We start from the raw sequence: 25,587 nt of genomic DNA on the forward strand, positions 1-25,587 counted from the left end.
CCTGCAGTCCCAGCTAGTCAAGAGGCTGGGGGAGGAGAATGGTGTGAACCTGGGAGGTGGAGCTTGCAGTGAGCTGAAATAATGCCACTTCACTCCAGTCTGGGCGACAGAGGTGACCGAGAGACTCCATCTCAATTTAAAAAAAAAAAAAAAAAGAAAGAAAGAAAGAAAAAAAAAAAAAGGAAAAAAGATTGTCCTGACTATCCAGGGCCTTCTTTGATTACATATAAAATTTAAAATAGGTTTCTTTAATTCTGTGAAGAATGTCAAGAGTAGTTTGATAGGATCATTAAATCTGCAAATTGCTTTGGGCAGTATGGCCATTGTTCATGATATTAATTCTATCTATCAATGAGGATGGAATGTTTTCCATTTGTTTGTGTCCTCTATTATTTCCTTGAGCAGTGGTTTGTAGTTCTCCTTGAAGAGGTCATTCACACTTCTTGCTAGCATGTTCTCTCTGTAGCATTTGTGAATTGGAGTTCATTCATGATTTGCCTCTTTTCTTGTCTATTGGTGTACAAAAATGCTTGTAATTTTTGAACACTGATTTTGTATCGTGTCAGCTTGCTGAAGTTACTTATTATTTTGTGAAATTTTTTGGGCTGAAGTCTTGGGATTTTCTAAATATACAATCATGCCATTTGCAGAGACAATTTCACTTCCTCTCTTCCTATTTGAATACCCTTTATTTATTTCTCTTGCCTGATTGCTGTAACCAGAACTTCCAATACTATGTTAAATATAAATGGTGAGAGACTCATCCTTTTCCCGTACCAGTTTTCAATAGGAATGCTTCCAGCTTTTGCCCATTTAGTATGATATTGGCTGTGAATTTGTCATAAATAGTTATTATTATATTATGTTCCATCAATGCCTATTTTACTGAGAGTTTTTATTATGAAGGAATGTTGAATTTCATCAAAGGCTTTTTCTGCATCTATTCAGATAATCATGTGTTTTTTGTCTTTGATTCTGTTTATTTGGTGGACTACATTTATGGATTTGTGTATGTTCAACCAGCTTTGCATCCCAGGGATGAAGCTGACTTGACACAGAAGTGGGTGCCTGCTCATTCTTTTGCAACCTCTGACCTCAAGGGGCACTAAACATGCTGTTAGGATTGCTGCTATCTGGGTGTCTGAAAATCCCTGTTGGAGATTTTCACCCAGTTGGGCAACATGAGGAACAGAATGCATTTAACAAAGCTCTTTGTTTCCTGATGGGGCGGGGGTTGGGGGGTAAGCTTTCCTTGGGGAAAACCCACTCATCTGGGCTGCCCATATTCTTGAAAACTAATGAGTCTCTTCTGGTTTGCAGAGACTGTGGCTACCACTCCCCTATGGGTGCAGGCCCAGGGTGATCTGTGTTTTGTCCCTGAAACTCTGGCTAGTTATTGGAGTTCCTGCAGGGAAACCTCACCCAATGAAGAAAGATGTGTCAGGGTCAGGCCTGAAGAGGCACTTTGGCCACAGAATGCAACAGTCAATGTCTTGGGCAGTAGGTCACAAGTCTTGGGATCAAGCCCTCCATTCTCCCTCACTCAACAGGGGAAAGGCATAGCCTGGAGCTCTAGGGATGGGTGCCACTGTTCCTCCTCCCAGGGAGCTTAGCAAGTTAGACAGTTATGAGTCTTAGTGCTGGCTGCTCTCCCTTCCCTCAGGAGCTAAAGTGGCTTAGATAGCAGGCAATTTCAGCCATGGTGCTAGTCGCTCCTCCCCACTGAGAGTTCAGTAGCTTTAAGCAGATTCCAGCTGAGAAACCATTAAGAGTATGCTCATTCCGGAGTTGTGATGCTAGGCCCTGGTGGTGTGGGTTTGTGGGTGGGATATTCTGATCTGTGGGTTTCACAGTTCTATGGAAATAACACAGTTTCCCAGCTGGGTCACAGCCTCACTCACTTCCTCCCTTAACTGAGGGATTTGGCTCACACATCCCATGTGCCTCTCAGGTGGGACACTGCACCACACTGTTCTTCTTTCTCTCCCTGGGTCACACCATTCTCCTAGTCAGTTCTACAGAGAGAACATGGATATCATGTTGCCAGTGAAGTATTTACAGGCTTATTATGCTTTGTTTTCAATGGGAGCATCTAAATGTTGCTGTCTGTAGTCACCAATCCTGGCCCCGTTCATCCATGTGGTAATTTTCAGGTGAATTTGTTGAGAAATCCAAGTAATTTGTTTCGTACTGGTTCTACTAATTTACATTCCTTCCAAGAGTGTGTTTTGTGCGGTTTCCACACTTCCTTTTTCTGTATGTTACTGGCAATAATTATTCTTTTAAAAAAGTAATATCCATCATTTTTCTTAGAGATTCACTGAACTAAAGTGACTTGACATATTTCCTTATGGGTTTTCATGGCATTTCTCTTATATATTTGATTGAAGTATGTCTGTCATTTTCAGAGAAATGTCTGTTTACAGCTTTTGAACGTTTTTAGTTTTTTTTTTTTTTTTTTTTTTTTTTTTTAGCTGTTGAATTTTATGTTTTATTTGTTCTTGGTATTAACCCCTTACAAGATGCATAGTTTTCAAATATGTTGAACGTTTGCTACGTTGTCTCTTCACTTTATTTGTTGTGTCTTCAGTTGTGCACAATCTTCTTAGTTGGATGTAATCACCTTTGTTTATTTTCTTCATTCATTTTCTGGGTTTTTCAGAAGTCATCCAAAAAGTCTGCCCAGACAATCATTACAAAAAAAGTTTTTTGTGCCTTTTCTTGACTAGTTTTATAGCTTTTTATATCACATTAATATTTAATTCATTTTGATCAGACACTTGAACATTACTTAAAACAGAGGTCTAGTTTTCTGCTTCTGTATGTGAATATCCAGTTTTCTCATACATTGCATTGAATATACTGTTTTTTCTTAAGATGGTTTGATGTTCTCCTTTTCTCAAATCCCTTGTGAAAAATCAGTTGATGGTAGATGCATGGATTTATTTCTGAGCTCCTGTTTCCTCCACTTGTGTACGTTTGCTTTTATTCCAGTACTACTATGGCAGGCTGGCTCTCACTAACAAAAGATGACCCCGTAACAACTGTTTCAGTACTGACTGAGTTGTTCAGTTAAATATTACAAGCACAATATAAGCCAGTGCCCTTATACAAAAACTGGAATGTCACAAAAGCCCACTATGCATTTTGTGTTGGCCTTTCTCAGGCCCTAACACATGAAAAGTACCAAACAAATTCTTAACTATCTATTTAGGATAAAACAAGTTTATTGGAGATCTGGAAGAACTCCCAAACCTCCATGATTTAGCAGGAGACAAGATAAGAGTAATCATTCTGGCACATGGACCCATTTAGATTGAGTAAATTTACTGAGATTCCAGAGGAAGGTCTTTAGGACTTAGACCTTAGGTTATAGATTAAAAGAAGTTAATCACTTATATCTTTAGATGATTGTACACTACACATAGCCATATAACTTAGAAAGTATGTAAGCTCTGAAAAACTTTGTAATTTTGAGTTGGTCTGCTGATAATTTTCAGGCCTTCTCCTTGTAACCAGTTGCTGAAATAAAAACTGTCTTCCTTCCCAGTTGATCTGTATCTTGTTATTGTGCCATGAGAAATAGCAGCTTGAACCTCCGTTTGATCTCAGAACACTGTGATTATTACTTTTTTTTTTTACTATTGCTTTATCTTATATTTTTAAGTTGACTACTGTGATGCCTTCAGCATTGAGATATATGTATATATCACTTAGGTGTTACGAGATCTTCTGTAGTTTCATATAAATTTTGTATATTTGGTAGAGTTCTGCAAATACTATCCGGGAATAAACTTTTAATTGATAGAAGACTATTATAAATTCACCTTTGATTCTCATTACTGATCTATATAAATTTTGTAATTATTTATAAGTTAATTTTGGTAGGTTGTATGCTTCAGTAATTCATAAATTTATTCCAGATTTTTAAATTTGTTTATGTATAGTTGTTCATAATAGTGTCTTATACTGTTTTTTATTTAGGTGGTATCAGTTATAATGTCTTATTTTCTATTTCTGTAAGTTTTGACTTCTGTCTTTAGTTAGGCAAGTAATTATCAATTATTTATACCTCTAAAAACCAACCCTTTTTTGTAACTTTGTGATTTTTATCTCTATTTGTATCTACTCTGATCTTTAATTTTTTCACTAATTTTTATTTACTTTGATTTCCTCCTGTTAGTTTCTCTACTATAACTTTAATTTTAACTGATAAGGCTATTTACTGCTATAAACTACTCTCTGAGTAATGTTTTAATGGTATCCCATATGTTTTTTAAATATTTTGTCTTCATATTTTTTTCTAGAGGTTGTAAATCAATCTATTCTGTTGTCTTCATTAGAACTGATTTTAGTTTTCCTATATGAGTGAGAAAATTCTGCATTTGTCTTTTTGTGACTAGCGTATGTCATTTAACAGTATAACCCCTGGTCTGTCTATGTGACTGAATGGGAAAGAGTTTTATTGTTTTGGTGAGTAAATAACATTTTTGAAGAATATTAATATTGTACATATATTTCACTTTTTCTTTGTCTGTTCCCCTGGTGATAGGATGATTTCCTGTCTGCACTATCATAAATAGTGCAATTAACAAGAAAATACAGGTATTCCTTCAATAAACTTATTTTTTTCCCTTTGGAGAAATGCCCAATAGTGAGGTTGCTATATCACAGGATACTTGTATTTTCAATTTTTAAGAAATTTCCATATTTTTATAACAGTTTTAATTATTCACATGCCCATCAGCAGTATATGTGTTCTACACATTTTCACCAGAGTATGTTATTTTCTTGTCTTTATAGTATCAACTATTCTCACTAGAGTAAGATGATATCTCATTGGGATTTGGGTTTTTATTTATGTAATAATTAGTAATGTTTAGCATTGTTTTACATCCCCAGTGACCATTTGTATGTCTTCTTTATAAAAATGTCTATTCACTTTCTTTTTAATGGAATTATTTGTTTGAAGCCTTTTAGTTATTTGGTTTTTATGTATATTATAGATACTACAGGCATATTCTATATCATGGTTCTTTCTGGAAAACATAAAGTCTCTATATGAATTGATTTCAAAAGAAATATATTAACTATATCAAATATTATGATGTTGTTATTACAAAACCCTAGTTTCAATTCAAACAGGACACAAAGGTGAAATTCCACATTATTATAAATTCCTTCTTACATTTCTTGAAGATAATAGCTGGCTGGAAATGTTTTATTTCTACAGTTCATCTCCAAGAAAAAGATTTAAAATTTTATAATTTACAACTTACAAACAAGTGACACTCTATACTGAAAATGATATCTTGTTAAGGTTTCCCATCATTGAAAAGGGATGAGGAGTACTCCATACCAACCCTTGTGCTGCACAGTTAAAATGTACAGATTCATGTTTCTCATTTTAAAAAGGCTAAATCTTTTGAGTTTACTCTGTCAATCGAGGGTTACCTCTGACTTAAGTTGATGCGAAGATGAGAAGAAAATGGTATCTGAGAGACTGACCCCTGATGTGGTGTGCTAGATCTCTATATGAAAACTTGCTAAAATTTTGGACTGTTGCTGCTTCTTTGAACAATAATTGCTGCTTTGAACTTTACAGAACTGTTAGGTTAAATGTCTGATTTGCATATGACAATTACTTTCTTTCATATAGTTGTTACTCTGTCTTAATGTGCATAATGACATAGTAATATTTTGAATAAAGTACTCCAACCTGTTACTGCTAAATAAAACTTGTCTTATTGTTAGATTCGCCATATGATTCCTTGATTCATTTATGGAAAACATATGCCAGTGGAAATATCACAGATAAGGTCACCACTTATCTAAAAGCAACCACCTTATGGATTGTCTTTCAGGTCCAACTACTTAATAATGTGGATACTGCCATCTCCTCATTTTAATGTTTTCTTTCTTGTTAACCTTAGTTTTAGTTGTAACCCAGGCTATACCATGTGACCTTCTAAATCTTTGTGTTAATGGGTTAACAAAAGATATTAAAGAAAATAAAAATAAAATATGTCTCTACTATGTGAACAATATAAATCAACAGGCTGATGTAAAAATCATTGCTGAAAGGCTTGCACTGGACAAAACCCAGTTTAACTTGCTATTGCCAGCACTGCCCAGGAATGAGTTTATTGGTGAAAGTGCCTTAGAAGGAATCACCAGTGCTACCCTTGGTTTGTGTTTTTATGTAGCATAGGGAATGATCTTCCTACAAAATGATGGATATATTTATACCTTAATAGCTAGCAGATAGAAGTCTTATGCTTGATGGGGTATTTTATAACCTCTTTTTTCTTGCATAACAATGTAGAAATATGCCCTTTTCCTTACCGTTAAAGAGCCAAGAATACTTTGTTAGTAGTGTGGGATGACAACGCAAATCAAAATATTTGAAGAATATGAAATCTAAGGGTTGAGGTGTGACAATAGGAATAGAATTCAAAACTACCATTGGTCAGGCATCTGAAGACACTTTAATATGCATTGCAACGCACCACACATTTTTAAATTTTTGGCCGAGGCAGTACTTGTTATAAGAATTGCTCTGAATTATGTATTGCCCTAAATTGTCCTGAATTATATATAAGGAGATGACTGTATTGTTGCTGATACTACTTGTACATATGTCAACACCTCCAGAGAAATAAAAACTCAACTAGAAGGAGTAACTCAAACAGGCTTAGTGGTATAAGATGTGTAAGATAATTATCTTCTGGATGATAAGTTCAGATGGTTATACCAAGGGCTAAATGCTTTGTTTCATTGCAGAATCCTAGGTATTACTATTATAATCATAAGCACAGTGATTAATTGCCTGGCTACTAACATACTCATGACCTGTATCCATGCTTACATTGGACCAATGGCTAAGAAATACTAATGGTTTCCCAGTGACTGGGAGATGATTCGTTATTGAAGAGGGATAATGAATAGCATGCAGTCTCATGTCCTACACTGTGTTTCTCACAGCCTGGTCCACTTGGAAAAACAACCCTCTCCCCCACAGAAAGACATGAACTCCTAGGAATTACCCTTTCCAGTGTGAAGGAATGAAGAATTGCTATTACTCTATCTTAAGCAGACATGGATCAACAATGCTTCTATAGGAAGACCTTAATCAAAAGAGGATATATAATAATTTATGAGTTACATTTAATAATTTAAAAGTTAGTAGGTTTCCAAATTAATCAGCCTTAGTGTGTTTTCATGAGTCAATGGTGGCATACTGTCTTTGACTATGCAATCATGTTATAAGGACCTCAAATTGTTGAAATATTGATTAAAGTATAAGATGAGGGCAGTGAATAGAATGCTGATTTAAATTCAGAATAGTTGAACTGTAAAACTTTACTGACTGACTTGCACATAGATACTTCTTAGTCTGTGTGTTGCAATCTGTAGCTAATATTTGTAACCCCTGTATTGTACCTGTCAATGAAAGGAAAATTACTCTTGTATAAAAAGACCTCTCCAGCATTTTAAACTTCACCATAAAAACCTTTTGATTTTTGGTAGCCTCCAGTACTCTTACAATTTTCTTCCCCAGGTCACTCATCATGTTTGGCTTTCAATAAGCCTTTATAAAGTTATTTCTGCTCAATAATGTTAATTTTACTTGACATGGCTGTTAGAGAAAATACATAAAATGCCAATTTTTATGAAGATGCAGATAAAATGGAATGCATATATATGCATTACATAATGCATTATATAATAAGTATGTACAATATATATTTTGTGTGAGTGTGTGTGTGTGTGTATGAGTGTGTGTGTTTTTGAGAAGGTCAAGAAGCAAACCCACTATGAACAACTTATGGAATGTATTTAAGAAGCTGGAAATAACTAACACCTAATGTAGCAGTTGCTTGTCTGTGAAAACATTTTAATAAGAAAATCAGCATATTGCTCAGATAGCTGCACTCTTATATTCATAACATCTATATACATAGTTGCCATGATATAAAATCAACATATGTCAATCTATGAAATAGTTGATAAAATGTGTAGTGTATATTTAGAGTGGAATCTTATTCAGCCATGTGAAAGCGAGAAATTCTGTCACTTACAGCAAAATGGGTGGAAGTGAATGTCTTTATGTTAAGTGAAATAAGCCAGGTACAGAAAGACCATATGTTCTCACTCATATTTGGAAGCAAAAATACTAGAGGAAGGAATACAGGTTACCAGAGCCTGGAAATCATAGGAGAAAGGAATGATAAAAAGAAGTTGGTAAATGGATACAGAAATGCAGTTACATTCAATAAGTAAGTTCTAGTGTTCCATAATATAATACAAAGTCTATAGAAAAACAACTAATAGAATAGCTTAAAATAGCGAGAAGAGAAGAATTGCAGTGTTTAGCACAAAGAACTAATGGTTTGAGGTGATGTATATCCCGTGTATCACAATTCATTTAGCACACATCATATACGTGTATAAAAATGTTACATGTATTCCCAAAAATACATACCATATAATTTTTAAAAAACACCTTTTGTTGATATGGGGTGGAGAGTTCTGTAGACTTCTATTAGGTTTGCTTGGTCCAGGGCTGAGTTCAAGTTTTGTATATCCTTGCGAATATTCTATCTCATTGATCTGACTAATATTGACAGTAGGGTGTTAAAGTCTCCAACTATTATTGTGTGAATCTCTTAGTCTCTTTGTAGGTCTCGAAGAACTTGCTTTATGAGTCTGGATGAATGAATTTGGATTTATGAATTTGGATGCTCCTGTATTGAGTGCAGGACTCAACCAAGGCAATGTTTAGTGTGAGTGTATATATTTAGGAGAGTTAGCTCTTCTTGTTGCATTGATACCTTTATATGTCTTTTTTTTTAATTTTTTTGGTTTAAAGACTTTTTTATCTGATACTAAAATTGCAATACCTGATTTTTTTTCTTGCTTTCCATTTGCTTGGTAAATATTCCTCCATCCATTTATTTTGAGCGTATGTATGTCTTTGTACATGACATGGGTTTCCTGAATACAGCACACTGATGGGTCTTGACTCTATCCAATTTGCCAGCCTGCGTCTTTTAATTGAGATATTTAGCCCATTTACATTTAAGGTTAATATTGTTATGTGTGAATTTGATCCTGTAATTATGATGATAACCAAATTCAGAGAATGTATATTCTTCTCAGAACCACACCACACTTATTCTAATATTGACCACACAGTTGGAAGTAAAACACTCCTCAGCAAATGCAAACAAATGGAAGTATAATAGTCTCTCAGACCACAGTGAAATCAAATAAAAACTCAGGATTAAGAAAGTCACTCAAAACTGCACAAGTACATGGAAACTAAATGACCTGCTACTGAATGACTACTGGGTAAAAATCCAAATTATAGCAGAAATAAATAAGTTCTTTGAAACCAACAAGAATAAACACACAATATACCAGATCTCTGGGACATAGCTAAGGCATGTTTAGAGGGAAATTTATAGTACTAAATGCCCACTGGAGAAAGCAGGAAAGTTCTAAAATCGAGACCATAACATCACAATTAAAAAGAACTAGAGAAGCAAGAGCAAACAAATCCTAAAGCTAGCAAAAGACAAGATATAAATATGATCAGAGCAGAACTGAGGGAGATAGAGACATAAAAAAACTCTTCAAAGATCAATGAATTCAGGAGCTAGTTTTTTAAAAGATTAACAAAATAGATTGACTGCTAGCCAGACTAATAAAGAAAAAAGAGAACAATCAAATAAACATAATAAAAAATGATAAAGGGGAAATCACCACTGATCTCACAGAAATACAGACTACCATCAGAGAATACTATAAACATCTCTACACAAATGAACTTTCTAGTTGAGGAAACAGATAAATTTCTGGACACATACACACTAACAAGATCAAACCAGCAAGAAGTCAAATTCCTGTAGAGACCAATAACAAGTTCTGAAATTGAGGTAGTAATTAATAACTTACCAACCAGAAAAAAGCCTAGAACCAGATGGATTCACAGCCAAATTCTAGCAGCCACAAAGAGGAGCTGGTACCATTCCTTCTGAAACTGTTACAAACAATAGAAAAAAAGTGACTTCTCCATAGCTCATTTTATTAGGCCACTATAATAGACCAAAATGTGTCAGAGACACAATAAGAACAACAACAACAACAACAATAATTCAGGCCAATATCCCTGATGAACGTCATTGTGAAAATCCTCAATAAAATACTGGAAAACTGAATCCAGCAGCACATCAAAAAGCTTATCCCCCACAATCAAGTCAGCTTCACCCATGGGATGAGTGACTGGTTCGACATATGTAAGTCATTAACATAATCCATCACACAGACAGAACCAGTGACAAAAAGCACATGATTATCTCAATAGATGCAGAAAAGGCCTTTGATAAAATTCAACACCCTTCATGCTAAAAACTCTCAGAAAACTGGGTCTTGATGGAACGTATCCCAAAATCATAAGAGCTATTTATGACAAACCCAATATCACACTGAATAGGCAAAAACTGGAAGCATTCCCTTTGACAACTGGCACAAGACAAGATTGCCCTCTCTCAGCACTCCTATTCAACGTAATATTTGAAGTTCTGGCCAGTGCAATCAGGCAAGGGAAAGAAATAAAGGGTATTCAAACAGGAAAAGAGGAAGTCAAATTGTCTCTGTTTGCAGATGACATGACTGTATATTTAGAAAACCACATCATCTCAGCCTCATAGCTCCTTATGCTAAGAAGCAACTTCAGCAAAGTCTCAGAGTACAAAATCAATGTGCAAAAATCGCAAGCATTTCTATACACCAATAACAGACAGTGAGCCAAACAGTGAGCTAACCCCCACTCACAATTGCTACCAAGAGAATAAAATACCTAGGAATACACCTTACAAGGGATGTGAAAGACCTCAAGAAGAACTACAAATCACTTTTCAAGGAAATAAGAGAGAACACAACGAATGAAAAAACATTCCATGCTCATGGATAAGAAGAATCAATGTGGTGAAAATAGCCATACTGTCATGCTATCCCCAACAAGATATTTTTGAATTTCTTCAAAGAATTAGGAGAAACTACCCAAAATTTCATATACGATCAAAAAAGATCCTGCATAGCCAAGACAGTCCTAAGCAAAAAGAACAAAGCTGGAGACATCACAGTACCTGAATTCAAACTATACTGAGGGGCTACAGTAACTGCACAGCATCATACTGGTACCAAAAGAGATGTATAGAACAATGGAACAGAACAGAGGTCTCAAAAATAACAGCACACATCTATAACCATCTGATCTTTGACAAACCTGAGAAAAATAAGCAATGTGGAAAGGATTCCCTATTTAATAAATGGTGTTGGGAAAACTGGACAGCTATAAGCAGAAAACGGAAACCAAACACCTTCCTTACAATTTATACAAAAATTAACCCAAGACAGGTTAAAGACTTAAATATAAAACCTAAAACCATAAAAACCCTAGAATAAAACCTTGGTAATACCATTCAGGATATAGGAATGGGCAAAGACTTTATAACCAAAACATCAAGAGCAATGGCAACAAAAGCAAAAATTGACAAATGGGATCTGATTAAACCAAAGATCTTGTGTGCAGCTAAAGAAACTATCAAGAGAGAACAGGCAATCTACAGAATGGGAGAATATTTTTGCAATCTCTCCATCTGACAAAGGGCTAATATCCAGAACCTACAAGAAACTTAAACAAATTTACAAGAGAAAAACAAACAACCTTATCAAAAAGAGGACAAAGGATATGAACAGACACTTCTCAAAAGAAGATATTTATGCAGCAAATAAATGTATGGAAAAGACTCATCATCATTGGTCATTAGAGAAGTGCAATTCAAAACCACAGTGAGATACCATCTCCTGCCAGTTAGAATGGCAACCATTAAAAAGTCAGGAAACAACAGATGCTGGAGAAGATGTGGAGAAATAGGAACACTTTTATACTGTTGGTGGGAGTGTGAATTAGTTAAATCATTGTGGAAGATAGTGTGGTGATTCCACAAAGATCTAGATCTAGAAATACCCTTTGACCCAGCAATCCCATTACTGGGTATATACCCAAAGGATTATAAATCATTCTATTATAAAGACACGTGCACACATATGCTTATTGCAGCACTATTCACAGTAAAAAAGACTTACCACCATCCCAAATGCCCATCAATGATAGACTGGATAGAGAAAATTTGGTACATACACACCATGGAATATTATGCAATCATAATAAAGGATGAGCTCCCTTGTAGGGACATGGATGAAGCTGGAAAGCATCACTCTTAGCAAACTAACTCAGGAACAGAAAACCAAATGCCACATTAAACCTTTTTTCTTCCCAGTCTTTATCAACAGTTTGATACATTTTTTTGAAAAAAAAAATGTATACATGTATTGTATACATGTATACAATAATTTTATGTGTTGTGAAAATTTTATGTGTTGTGAATAAATAATTTTATGTGTTGTGAAAATTCCTACACATATCTATGATCACTGGCACATGACCTTTGCCTATATACATGTGGGAGTTGAAAAACAAGAACACATGCACACAGGAAGGGGAACATCACACACCGGGGCCTGTCAGGGGTGGAGGGCTAGGGGAGGGATAGCATTAGGAGAAATACCTAATGCAGATGTAGACGACAAGTTGATGGGGCATGTGTATACCTATGTAACAAACCTGCATGTTCTGCACATGTATCCCAGAACTTAAAGTATAGTAATAATAATAATAACAACAACAATATTAATAATACCTAATGAGAAGACAACACCAAGGGCATGGAAAAGTGATCATTCGATAGAGACATTAGTGTGAATATCAGAAATGGGTCTTCATGAAAGTCTTCTTTCATATCATCTTCATATATCATATGCCAAGGAAGAGGAGGAAGAGGGGAGGTTAGACTTGCTGTGTCAGGGGTGGCAGAAGAGGAAGAAAAGTCACTTATAAAATCCCAGTGACATTTGAAGCCCATAGTTTTCAATGGTTGTATTCATCTCTTCTCACACTGTTGCAAAGAAATATTTGAGAAAGCATAATATATAAAGAAAAGAGGTTTAATCAACTAATAGGAAGCATGGTGTCATCTGCTTCTAGGCAGGCCACAGGGAGCCTTGACTCATGGTAGAAGGCATACCAGGAGCAGGCATCTTACATGGAAGGAACAGAACCAATGGGGTAGGGGAAGATGCCACACATCTCTGAAAAACAAATCTCATGAGAATTCATGATCGCCATGTTAGCACCAAGGCAGATGGTGTTAAACCATAATAAATCATTTTTATTATCCGATCACCTCCCACTAAGCCCAGCCTCCAACAGTGGGGATTACACTGTGAGATTTGGGCGGGGACACAGATATAAACCATATCAATGGTCAACTGCCTTTGTACGTGAGAACAATATACATGTTGAGGTACCCAGGGCAGAATGCTGTGGTGTCCTGTCTCCACTAAATCCTAGTGCACTAGTGTTGAAAGGTGGGTCACAATAGGTCATTAAAGATCTCCCTCCTGGCCGGGCGCGGTGGCTCAAGCCTGTAATCCCAGCACTTTGGGAGGCCGAGGCGGGCGGATCACAAGGTCAGAAGATCGGGACCACAGTGAAACCCCGTCTCTACTAAAAATACAAAAAAATTAGCCGGGCGCGGTGGCGGGCGCCTGTAGTCCCAGCTACTCAGGAGGCTGAGGCAGGAGAATGGCGGGAACCTGGGAGGCGGAGCTTGCAGTGAGCCGAGATCGCGCCACTGCACTCCAGCCTGGGCAACAGCCTGAGACTCCGTCTCAAAAAAAAAAAAAAAAAAAAAAAAAAAAAAAAAAAAAATAAAGATCTCCCCTCGTGAATGAATTAATGTTGCCATTAATAAGTCTTGCAGAAATTGATTCACTTTTGCTCTTTTTACATGCAAGAACACAAAGTCTCTGCCCATCAGAAAGGCAGCTTTCTAGAAACCAGAACCTCTCCAGATGCTACTGATTTAGTCTGAAATTTCCCAGCCTTTGGAACTGTGATAAAATGCATTTTAAACATAAATTCCCCAATCTTCAGTATTCTTTTATAGCAGCAGAAAAAAAAAGATTTTATGTACACATTACACATATGTATATATATATATAAAATATTATTTAAATACAGATAAGTTTCAATAAAATGCTCATATACTTTATTTAAGACACATTTATCATATACGTATTCTGTCCTCTGGATAACCTTAATAACCATCAATGTATCTTATGAATGTGCACTAAAACATTTCAAAGTATTTCTATAGCCACATGTATATAGGCAAAGGTCATGTGCCAGTGATTATAGATATATGTAGGCATTTGCACAAATATGTATATATACATATATACAATACACAAATTGCATTAGTCCATTTTCACACTGTTGATAAAGACCGGGAAGTAAAAAAGGTTTAATTCGACTTACAGTCCCACATGGCCAGGGGCCCTCAGAATAATGGTATGAGACAAAAGTCAATTCTTACATGGTGGTGAAAAGAGAAAATGAAAAAGACGCAAAAGTGGAAACCCCTGATAAACCCATCAGATCTCATGAGCCTTAATCACTATCATGAGAATAGCCTGAATAAGACCAGCAAACCTCCGTGATTTCATCCCTGTGATTCCCTCCTACAACACATGGAAATTAATTAATTAATTTATGTTTTGCTCCACTTTTGGTTTAATCATAACCTGAAATTTTTTGTTGTTGTTGTTTTGGTTTTTTGTTCTAATTATTCTTGAAGTTTTAAGGTACATGTGCACAATGTGCAGGTTTTTTACCTATGTATACATGGGTTGTGTTGGTATGCTGCACCCATTAAGTTGTCATTTACATTAGGTATTTTTCCTAATACTATCCCTCCTCCATCTCTCCACCCCATGACAGGCCCCAGTGTGTGATATTCCCCACACTGTGTCCAAGTATTCTCATTGTTCAATTCCTATATATGAGTGAGAACATGCAAGGTTTGGTTTTCTGTCCTTGTGATAGTTTGTTCAGAATGATGGTTTCCAGCTTCATCCATGTCCCTACAAAGGACACAAACTCATTCTTTTTTTATGGCTACATAGTATTCCGTGGTGTATATGTGCCATATTTTCTTAATCAAATCTATCATTGATGGACATTTGGGTTGATTCCAAGTCTTTGCTATTGTGAATAGTGCTGCAATAGACATACGTGTGCAAGTGTCTTTATAGAGCATGATTTATAATCCTTTGGGTATATACCCAGTAATGGGATGGCTGGATCATATGGTACTTCTAGTTCTAGATCCTTGAGGAATCACCATACTGTTTTCCATAATGGTTGAACTAGTTTACACTCCCACCAACAGTGTAAAAGTGTTCCTATTTCTCCACATCCTCTCCAGCACCTGTTGTTTCCTGACTTTGTAATGAATGCCATTCTAACTGGTGTGAGATGGTATCTCATTGTGACTTTGATTTGCATTTCTCTGATGGCCAGTGATGATGAGCATTTTTTCATGTGTCTGTTGGCTGTATGAATGTCTTCTTTTGAAAACTGTCTGTTCATATCCTTCACCAACTTTTTGATGGGGTTGTTTGACTTTTTCTTGTAAATTTGCTTAAGCTCTTTGTAGATTCTGGATATTAGCCCTTTGTCAGATGGGTAGATTGCAAAATTTTTCTCCCATTCTGTAGGTTGCCTGTTCACTCTGATGGTAGTTTCTTTTGCAGTGTAGAAGCTCTTTGTTTAATTATATCCTGTTTGTCTATTTTGGCTTTTGTTTCCATCACTTTTAGTGTTTTAGTCACGAAGTCCTTGCCCATGCCTATGTCCTGAGTGGTATTGCCTAGGTTTTCTTCTAGGGTTTTTATGGTTTTAGGTCTAACATTTAGGAGACTTTAACACCCCACTGTCAACATTAGACAGCTCAATGAGACAGAAAGTTAACAAGGATATCCAGAACTTGAACTTAGCTCTGCAGCAAGCAGACCTAATAGAGTTCTACAGAACTCTCCACTCCAAATCAATAGAAGATACATTCTTCTCAACACCACATTGCACTTATTCCAAAATTGACCACATATTTGGAAATAAAGCACTCCTCAGCAAATGTAAAAGAGCAGAAATCACAACAAACTATCTCTCAGACCACAGTGCAATCAAATTAGAACTCAGGATTAAGAAACCCACTCAAAACCGCACAAGTACATGGAAAGTGAACAACCTGCTCCTGAATGACTACTTGGTAAATAATGGAAGGCAGAAATAAAGATGTTCTTTGAAACTAATGAGAACAAAGACACAACATACCAGAATCTCTGGGACACGTTTAAAGCAGTGTGTAGAGGGAAATTTACAGCACTAAATGCACATAAGAGAAAGCAGGAAAGATCTAAAATTGACACTCTAACATCACAATTAAAAGAACTAGAGATGCAAGAACAAACACATTCAAAAGATAGCAGAAGACAAGAAATAACTAAAAACACATGGAAATTATAAGAGTACTATTCAAATTGAGATTTGGGTGGGCCACATCATATTATTCCACCCCTCTAAATCTCATGTCCTCACATTACAGAATCAATTATGCCTTCCCAACAACCCAGAAGTCCACAATCCAAAGTTTCATCTGAGACATGGCAAATCCCTTCCACCTATGAGACTATAAATTTAAAAGCAAGCTAGTTACTCCTAGAAACAATGGGGGTACAGGTATTCAGTAAATATGGCCATTTCAAATGGGAGAAATTGATGAAAATAAAGGGGTTACAGGGCCCGTGCATGTCTGAAATCTAGTAGGGAAGTCAAATTTTAAAGTTCCAAAATGATCTCTTTTGACTCCGGGTCTCATATCTAGTTCACACTGCTTCAAGAGATAGGTTCCCATGGTCTTGGGCAGCTCCACCTCTGTGGCTTGCAGGGTATGGTCACCCTCCTGTCTGCTTTTACTGGCTGTGGTTGAGTGCCTGTGGCTTTTCCAGGTGTGTGCTGCAACCTGTCAGTGGATCTACAATTATGGGGTTGGGGGACGGTGGCCGTTTCTCACAGTTACACTAGGCAGTGCCTTAATAGGGATTCTGTGTGTGGGTTCTGAAACATCATTTCCCTTCTACACTGTCCTAGCAGATGTTTTCCATGAGGGCGCCACCCCTGAAGCAAACTTCTGCCTGGGCATCCAGATGTTTCCATTCATCTTCTAAAATCTAGGTGGAGGTTCCAAAACCTCAATTCTTGACTTGTGTACACTGAGGCTCAACACCATATGGAAGCTGCCAAGTCTTGATGTTTCCATTCTCTGAAGCTAGAGCCAAACTGTATGTTTGCCCCTTTCAGTCATGGCTGGAGTGACTGGGACACAGAATACCAAGTTCCTAAGCTGCAGACAGCATGGAGAAATGGGACCCAGCCCAAAAAAACCACTTTTTCCTCATGGGCTTCCAGGTCTGTGATGAAAGGGGATGCTGTGAAAGTATCTGACATGGCCTGGACACTTTTACTCATGGTCTTGGGGATTAATATTAGGCTCCTTGCTAGTTATGCAAATTTCTGCATCCAGCTTAAATTTTCCCCTGGAAAATGTGGGGTTTTTTTCTTTTCTTTTCTTTTCTTTTGCACAGTCAGACTGCAAATTTTCCAAACTTTTATGCTCTGCTTTCCTTATAAAACTGAATGCTTTTAACAGTACCCAAGTCATCTCTTGAAGTTTTGATGTTTAGGAATTTCTTCTGCCAGATGCCCTAAATTTTCTCTCTCAAGTCCAACGTTCCACAAATCTTTATGTCAGGGGTGAAAATGCTGCCAGTCTCTTTGCTAAAATGTAACAAAAGTCACCTTTACTCCAGTTTACTTCCAACGAGTTCCTCATCTCCATCTGAGACCACCTCAAGCTGGAACTCATTATCCATATCGCTATCAGCATTTTGGGCAAAGCCGTTTAACAAGTCCATAAGAAGTTCCAAATTTTCCTGTATTTTCCTATCTTCTTCTGAGCCCTCCAAAATGATCCAACCTCTGTCTCTTACCCAGTTCCAAATTCGCTTCCATATTTTTGGGTACTTTTCAGCAATGTCCCACTCTACTGGTACCAATTTATTTTATTAGTCTGTATCCACAATGCTGATAAAGGCATACCCAAGACTGGGAGGAAAAACATGATTTAATTGTAGTTACAGTCCACATGCTTGGGAGGTGTCAGTATCATGTCAGTAGGCAAAAAGCACTTCTTTTTTTTTTTTTTTTTTTTTTTTTTTTTTTTGAGATGGAGTCTCGCTCTGTCGCCCAGGCTGGAGTGCAGTGGCGGAGATCTCGGCTCACTGCAAGCTCCGCCTCCCAGGTTCACGCCATTCTCCTGCCTCAGCCTCCCGAGTAGCTGGGACTACAGGCACCCGCCACCACGCCCGGCTAGTTTTTTGTATTTTTAGTAGAGACGGGGTTTCACCGTGGTCTCGATCTCCTGACCTTGTGATCCGCCCGCCTCGGCCTCCCAAAGTGCTGGGATTACAGGCGTGAGCCACCGCGCCCGGCCGCAAAAAGCACTTCTTACATGGCAGCAAAAAGATGAGGAAGAAGCAAAAGTGGAAATGCTGATAAACCCATGATATCTCATGAGACTTATTTACTGTTGCAAGAATAGCATGGGAAAGATAAGCTCCTATGATTAAATTATCTTCCCCGAGTCCCTCCCACAACACATGGGAATTCTGGTAGATACAAGACAAGTTGAGATTTGGGTGGAGACACAGCCAAACCATATCACAAACACAGATGGCTAGGTATACATTTGAAGATATCTTATAATCTTGCATATAGCTAAATATGCACATCCCTACTATACAAATTAGCTATGACATCAAATGTGGTTTGTGATGCTTGTCAGCTTTGGCCTTATGAAAATATACCTGGGTGCATATACATATGCATCTGTGTGCGTGTGTGTAGGAAAAGTCTAGGGTGTATACATTATGTGATTCATACTTAATAAGAAGAGACATTAAGTAACCATATATATTGTGGAGAAGCTATAGAATATTGGGAAGAAATAATAATTTCAGGTTTACTCAACCTGGAAATGCACAGTTATATCAATGAATAGAAACCTGAATCAAAAGTTGGCATATTTGCAGCCATATGTGTTGCACACAAGGTTCATACAGTGTGAAACTATTATCAAATCCAAGAAAGAAAGTTTGTGTACACAGCTGTTATTTCAAAACTCAGAACTCAAATTTATATACATAAAAGAAGAAATTCAATGTAATATTCAGGTCTGCAGAAGGATAGTGTATATACCCAAGGAGGCTAAGTACCCTGGACATGAAAGATATGTTTGTACAACCAGAAAGTGTACATAGTTAAGCAAAGAGGAAGTAGGTCAGTGCTTATTGCCATAAGACCTGTGAAAGATATCTGAAAAGAAAGTTTGCCAAGCTTTGTACCTACAGGATATCTCAATTTTGTCTTCAGGAGAAGGAAGTCGGAATTTACACAACTGGAAATTTCATAGAAATACCCAAGTGAGGAAAAGAAACAAACAGGCCTTATAACATTGGAAATTGTATTGCATTGTCAAAGGAAAGTAATCAGACTTTACAAAGTCAGTTTTGTAGCATCTCTAGGCAACAATCAAGACTGTCAGGATGTACAGAGTCAGGAACTTACATCCTTGCCCAGGGAGTGAGATTGCGTTTATGTTGTGAACCTCAAATTAGTCACAAGAAAGAAGATGGACAGTATTTATACAGCAGGAAAGCTGAGTTGCACTTTATGGTCTATACCTTTGGAAATTTCATCCCATGTACAAAAAAGAATAATCAGCTGTACAGGTGGAGAGCTCCCATTCATTATATCTCCAGGGAGCTCCTATTTCCTATTCAAAGAAGAAGGAAGCCAAAGTTTATTTTGCCAAGTTTTCTGTATCCATAAACAAGAACTGATAGAGCCAGATTTATTATTTGAAGAGCATGTTTATGACCAAGATAAGAGAGGTTAGGGTTTAGACAGCCAGAAACCTCATAACCATATTCAGGCAAAAGATGAGAGCCAGGTATGGATGGAACACACACTCATATTTTTAAAAATTCAGTCACATCTCACTGGGTGTAAACTTTCCATCCAAGTCTATGTAGAAAGACCATGGTATACACAGATTGGAAGCCTGCCTTCATCCAAGAAGCACAAGTTCAGTATTTCTGCAGATATTAATTGTACTCCTTTATCAAAAAGAAGACAGCCAGATTTTTTTCAACTGGACAACTTGTATCCATTGGCAAGAGTTGAAAACATCAGCATGCTCATATTCAAGGAGCAATTCTGCAATTTATAAACTAGGGATGCTTAATCAATATCGAGGAAATAAAGAGTTCAGTGTCTATAAATCAGAAAGCAGACATTAATATGCAGAAAAAGAGAAGTCCATGATGTCTTTTCTTACTATTGTGCTACAATACAGTACTGTTTTGCCTACCTGGTTCTTTTAGTTCTTATAGACACATATTTTCAAGTGCGGATATTTGTTCATGTTGATGCTTCTGTAAATGGGAGCTGATTGCTGAAGTTTTCTATTTCTTATTTATTTCTTCCTATTGACTCTCCACATCCTTTCAGTTCTTCATGTTGAAATTATGTGTGAGTTTATCCATTCAAAAATATTGATATAGTTCTTTTCTTATTCTGGATGTAAGTTTTCTGGTTGTATAATGTATAAATGTCCTCCTTAATTCGTACGGACAAATATAATTTTCTGACAAAATGCAGCCTGACAGTAATTATTATTGGACATAGTTATGAAATTTTCAGCTAGATAAATATTGCATAAATCCCTTGAATATGGATACTGATTTGGTGGGAAGAGCATATTAAAGGCAGTTTTATATTACCTGCATCATCACTTCCTTAACTCAGCACAGTGCTCAGAGAGAAATTGGCTATTTGGAAGAGAGTGATATAATGACCAAACTTTGGCTTGTACTCCAACATGTGCATGCCACAGATAACTGGGCAGGTTCTCATAGACCCAGACTCCAGACTGGTACCTAAACCCAAAGATGTCAGACACACTCTGGTACCAGACAACGTCACCCAGCCCCAGTCTTTAGGCCACACCTACAATCAGTCTCTGTAGGATACAGATAACCATTGGTAATCCTGAGATTTCAGCCTGACCCAGTGCCTTACCAGCCCTGGAAGCTTTCGTTATCAGAACCACACCATGATGTGTGCCAAGAACCTACAGACAGGGTGACTATTGAAAGGCTTTCCCAGAAGAGCCAGTCTGCAATTCTTAGAAAAATTATCTACTTCACCAAATGGGTGCACACCTATTTGTGACCACAGATATCAGGAAGAGTCAGGAAAAGACGGCATCACCAAGTGAAAATAAAGTGCTAATTACTCACCCTAGAGAAATGGAGATGTATACAATCTCTGACCAAATAACATTGTTCAAATAACTGCTTTAAGGATGTCAGTAAACTATTAAAATAAAGAGAAACAATTCAAGGAGGAATTAAATAGGGAAAGCTGTAAGTGACCAAAAAATTTAACAGAGACTATAAGGTAATAAGAATAATAAATAAATCAGAAAACTTGAAGCTAAATGTATAAAAAATAAAATTTAAAATGCAACAAAAATCATCAATACCAAAATTAATCAAGCTGAGGAAAGAATCTGGTAACTCAAAAACAAGTTATTTCAAAATATATAGTAGGAAGAGGAAAGAGTATAAAGAATGAAGAGAGATTATGAGATCTACGGAACAATATGAAGACAGTAATGACATTAATTATAAGAGAAACAAGAGGAGAAGAAAAAGATAAAATGGTAGAAATGCCATTTTTTCAAATGATAGCAGAAAACTTTTCAACTGGCACGAAAATATAAATATCCAGATATATAAATATCAAAGTTTCCCAATCAGATTAATTTATCCAAGGCTATATTAAAATATTTTATAATAAAGCTGTGAAAATCTGTTAAAAAGACAAAGTAAATTCCAAAAGCAGCAACACAAAAAATAAAATAACATGTAAGGGAGTCCATAACAGCTAGCAGATTTCTCAGTAGAGACACTGCAGTCAGGAAATAGTGGAAGAACAATATTTACATAATAATAATATAAGAAGGAGAGGAAAAAAATTCCCTACTAAGAATAATGTACACATAAAGCTTTTCTTCTGAAATAAAGAAAAGATGAAGTGTTTTTCAACCAAAATCTGAGTAAATTTATTGCCATCAGACCTATCTCATAAGACATGATAGGAGAGATTCAAATTGAGAAAGAACACTGCTTATTACATGAAAACATAGGAAAGTATAAACCTCACTGGTAAAAGCACTCAGCAAAATAAATAATATTCTGATACTACAATGGAGGTGTGTTAATAACATCTATCTTTGATGTAAACAGACAAAAGGATTACAAGTAATAGCTGCATTACTCTGACAAGGGGTAAAAATAACAAAATTATAAATTTTGAAATTAAAAAAACATAAAGTTTATAAAATATGCAGGATGTAGAAGGCAGAATTAGTGCATGCACTGTCATTTGTTATTATTAAACTATGACAGCCATATACTGACTCAATAATTTTTAAATAAGTCTTGACTGCAGGGAACATATAAAAGGTTCAGTAAATACCATTACAGGAAAACATCAAACACACACAAATAAAATAAAATAAGAGAGGAAGAAAAAAAACAAGTTATTGGAAATCACATCCAGAAATATTCACATAGTAACATTAATAAGTTCTTATCAGGCAATAATCACTTTCAACGTAAGCAGATGATAACATTGTTCAGTCAGGCACCTATTTACCTTCTTAAGTAAACATATTTTAAAGTCTGTTTTGACAGATTAGAATTACAACTCCTGCTTTTTTTTTCTGTTTGCTTGAAACTATCAACAAAATAAATAGACATCCTACAGAATGGGAGAAAGTATTTGTAAACTGTGCATCTGACAAAGCTCTAATATCCAGTATTTTTAAGGAACTTAGACAAATTTTCTGGAACAAATGAAGTAACAAACAAACAATCTCATTAAAAACTCGGCAAAAAAACCTGAACCAACACTTTTCAATAGAAGACATATTTATGACCAAAGCAAATTCAAACAACAACAACAAAAAAAAAAACAAAAAAATCACTGATCATCAGAGAAACATCAATCAAGACCACAATGATGTCCTATCTCAAACCAGTCAGAATGGCTATTACTAAAAAGTCAGAAGATACAGGATACAGTGGCTCATGTCTGTAATTCCAGCACTTTGGGAGGCTGAGGAGGGCAGATCACGAGGTCAGGAAGTTGAGACCATCCTGGCTAATGTGGTGAAATCCCTTCTCTACTAAAAAAATACAAAAAAAAAAAAAAAAAAAAAAAATTGGCCGGGCCTGGTGATGGGCACCTATAGTCCCAGCTACTTGGGAAGCTGAGGCAGGAGAATGGCATGAACCTGGGAGGTGGAGTTTGCAGGGATCCAAGATTACTCCAATACTGCACTCCAACCTGGGTGATAGAACGAAACTCCATCCCCCCGCCCCCCCAAAAAAGGCAGAAAATAACAGATGCTGCCAAGGTTGTCAACAACAACAACAAAAAAAAGTTCTTTTACACTTTTGTGTAAACTAGTGCAATCATTGTGGAATACAGTATATATAATATGACAATTTCTCAAAGACCTAGAGAGAGAAATGCCATTCAACCCAGCAATCCCATTTCTAGGTATATACCCCCAAAGAATAGAAAAGGTTCTATTATAAAGACATATGTACTCATTTGTTGAGTGCAGTACTGTTCACAAGAGCATATATATTGAATCAGTTTAAATTCCCATCCATGATTAATCAGACAAAGAAAATTTGGTGTACATATGCCTTGAAACACTTTTCAGCCACCAAAAAAAAAAAAAAAAAGGCCTTTGCAGGGACATTATTGGAGTTGGAGACCATTAACCAGAGCAAACTCACACAGGAACAGAAAAACAAATATAAGTTCTCATTCATAACTGGGAGCTAAGTGATGAGAACATATGGACACATAGAGGGGAAGAAACCACACTGGGGCCTATTAGAGTGTGAAGGTTAGGGGGACAGAGACGATCAAGAACACTTACTAATGTGTACAAGGCTTAAAATCTAGGAGATGAAATAATCTCTACAACAAACCCCATGACACATGTTTATTTATGTAACAAACCTGTACATACTGCATACATAGCCCTTTACTTAAAATGAATGTAAAAATATGTAGCCTTTAAAGACTCAACCTGTGTTGCTTCAAGATATTTGTCTATAAAAACACAGATGTGAAGGGGGCCAGCCCCTCCACACCTGTGGGCATTTCTAACTAGGTGGAACAAGAGACTTTAGAAGAGAAAGAGACACAGCATAAAGTATAGAGAAAGAAAAGCAGGCCCAGGGGACAAGTACTCATCATACAGAGGGCCCGCACTGGCACTGGTCTCTGAGTTCCCTCAGTATTTTTTGATAATTATCTTTACCATCTTGGAGAGGGGGATGTGGCAGGACAATAGGGTAATAGCAGGGAGAGGCTCAACAGGACAATATGTGAACAAATGTCTCTGTGTCATAAACAAGGTTAAAAAAAGGTGCTGTGCTTTGATGTGTACATACACAAACATCTTGGTGCATTAAAGAGCAGCGTTGCCACTAGAATGTCTTACCTCCAGCACTAAGGCATTTTTCTCCTATCTCAGTAAATAGAACATACAATCAGGTTTTACACTGAGACATTCCATTGCCCAGGGACTAATAGGAGACATGCCTTCCTCTATCTCAACTGCAAAGAGGACTTTTACTAATCCTCTTTGGCACAGACTGTTTATGGGTGTCGGGCTGGGGGATGGTCAGGTTTTTCCTTTCCCATGAGGCCATATTTTGGACTATCACATGGGGAGAAACCTTGGGCAATACCTGGCTTTCCTAGGCAGATGTCCCAGTGGCCTTCCGCAGTGTTTGTGTCCCTGGGTACTTGAGATTAGAGAATGATGATGACTTTTAATAAGCACATTGCCTTTAAGTACTTGTTTAACAAAGCACATCCTGCATAGCCCTACATCCATTAAGAATTGAGTAAACACAGCACATGTCACTGCAAGCACAGGGTTGGGGGTAGGGTTACAGATTAACAGCATCTCAAGGCAGAATAATTTTTCTTAGTACAGAACAAAATGGTGTCTCTTATGTCTACTTCTTTCTACACAAACACAGTAATGGTCTGATCTCTCTTTCTTTTCTTCACACAGATGGCTGAGTGTGAACAAATAGAAGAAGGCCGTTACGCGAATGGGTATGAAAAAGCACAGAGGCAGCTATATTTAGAGCAGACAAAATGGAGTTCAGGTGAAAAACGGTAATAGGCACATAGAAAGTCATTACATAAAGTATCAACACATTAAGATTATATGACTACTATAAATATATGTAGACCCATTGTTAAAACACGTGAATAAATACAGCAAGCACTAGTAGATCTGAAGGGGGAAGTGGACTACAATACAGTATTGGTAGGGGTGTCCAACACCGCACCAAAATTAATGAACAAATTTAGCAGACAAATAATTC

This window comes from Macaca mulatta, chromosome Y (assembly GCF_049350105.2).
Source record: "Macaca mulatta isolate MMU2019108-1 chromosome Y, T2T-MMU8v2.0, whole genome shotgun sequence".
Classification (NCBI taxonomy): domain Eukaryota; kingdom Metazoa; phylum Chordata; class Mammalia; order Primates; family Cercopithecidae; genus Macaca; species Macaca mulatta.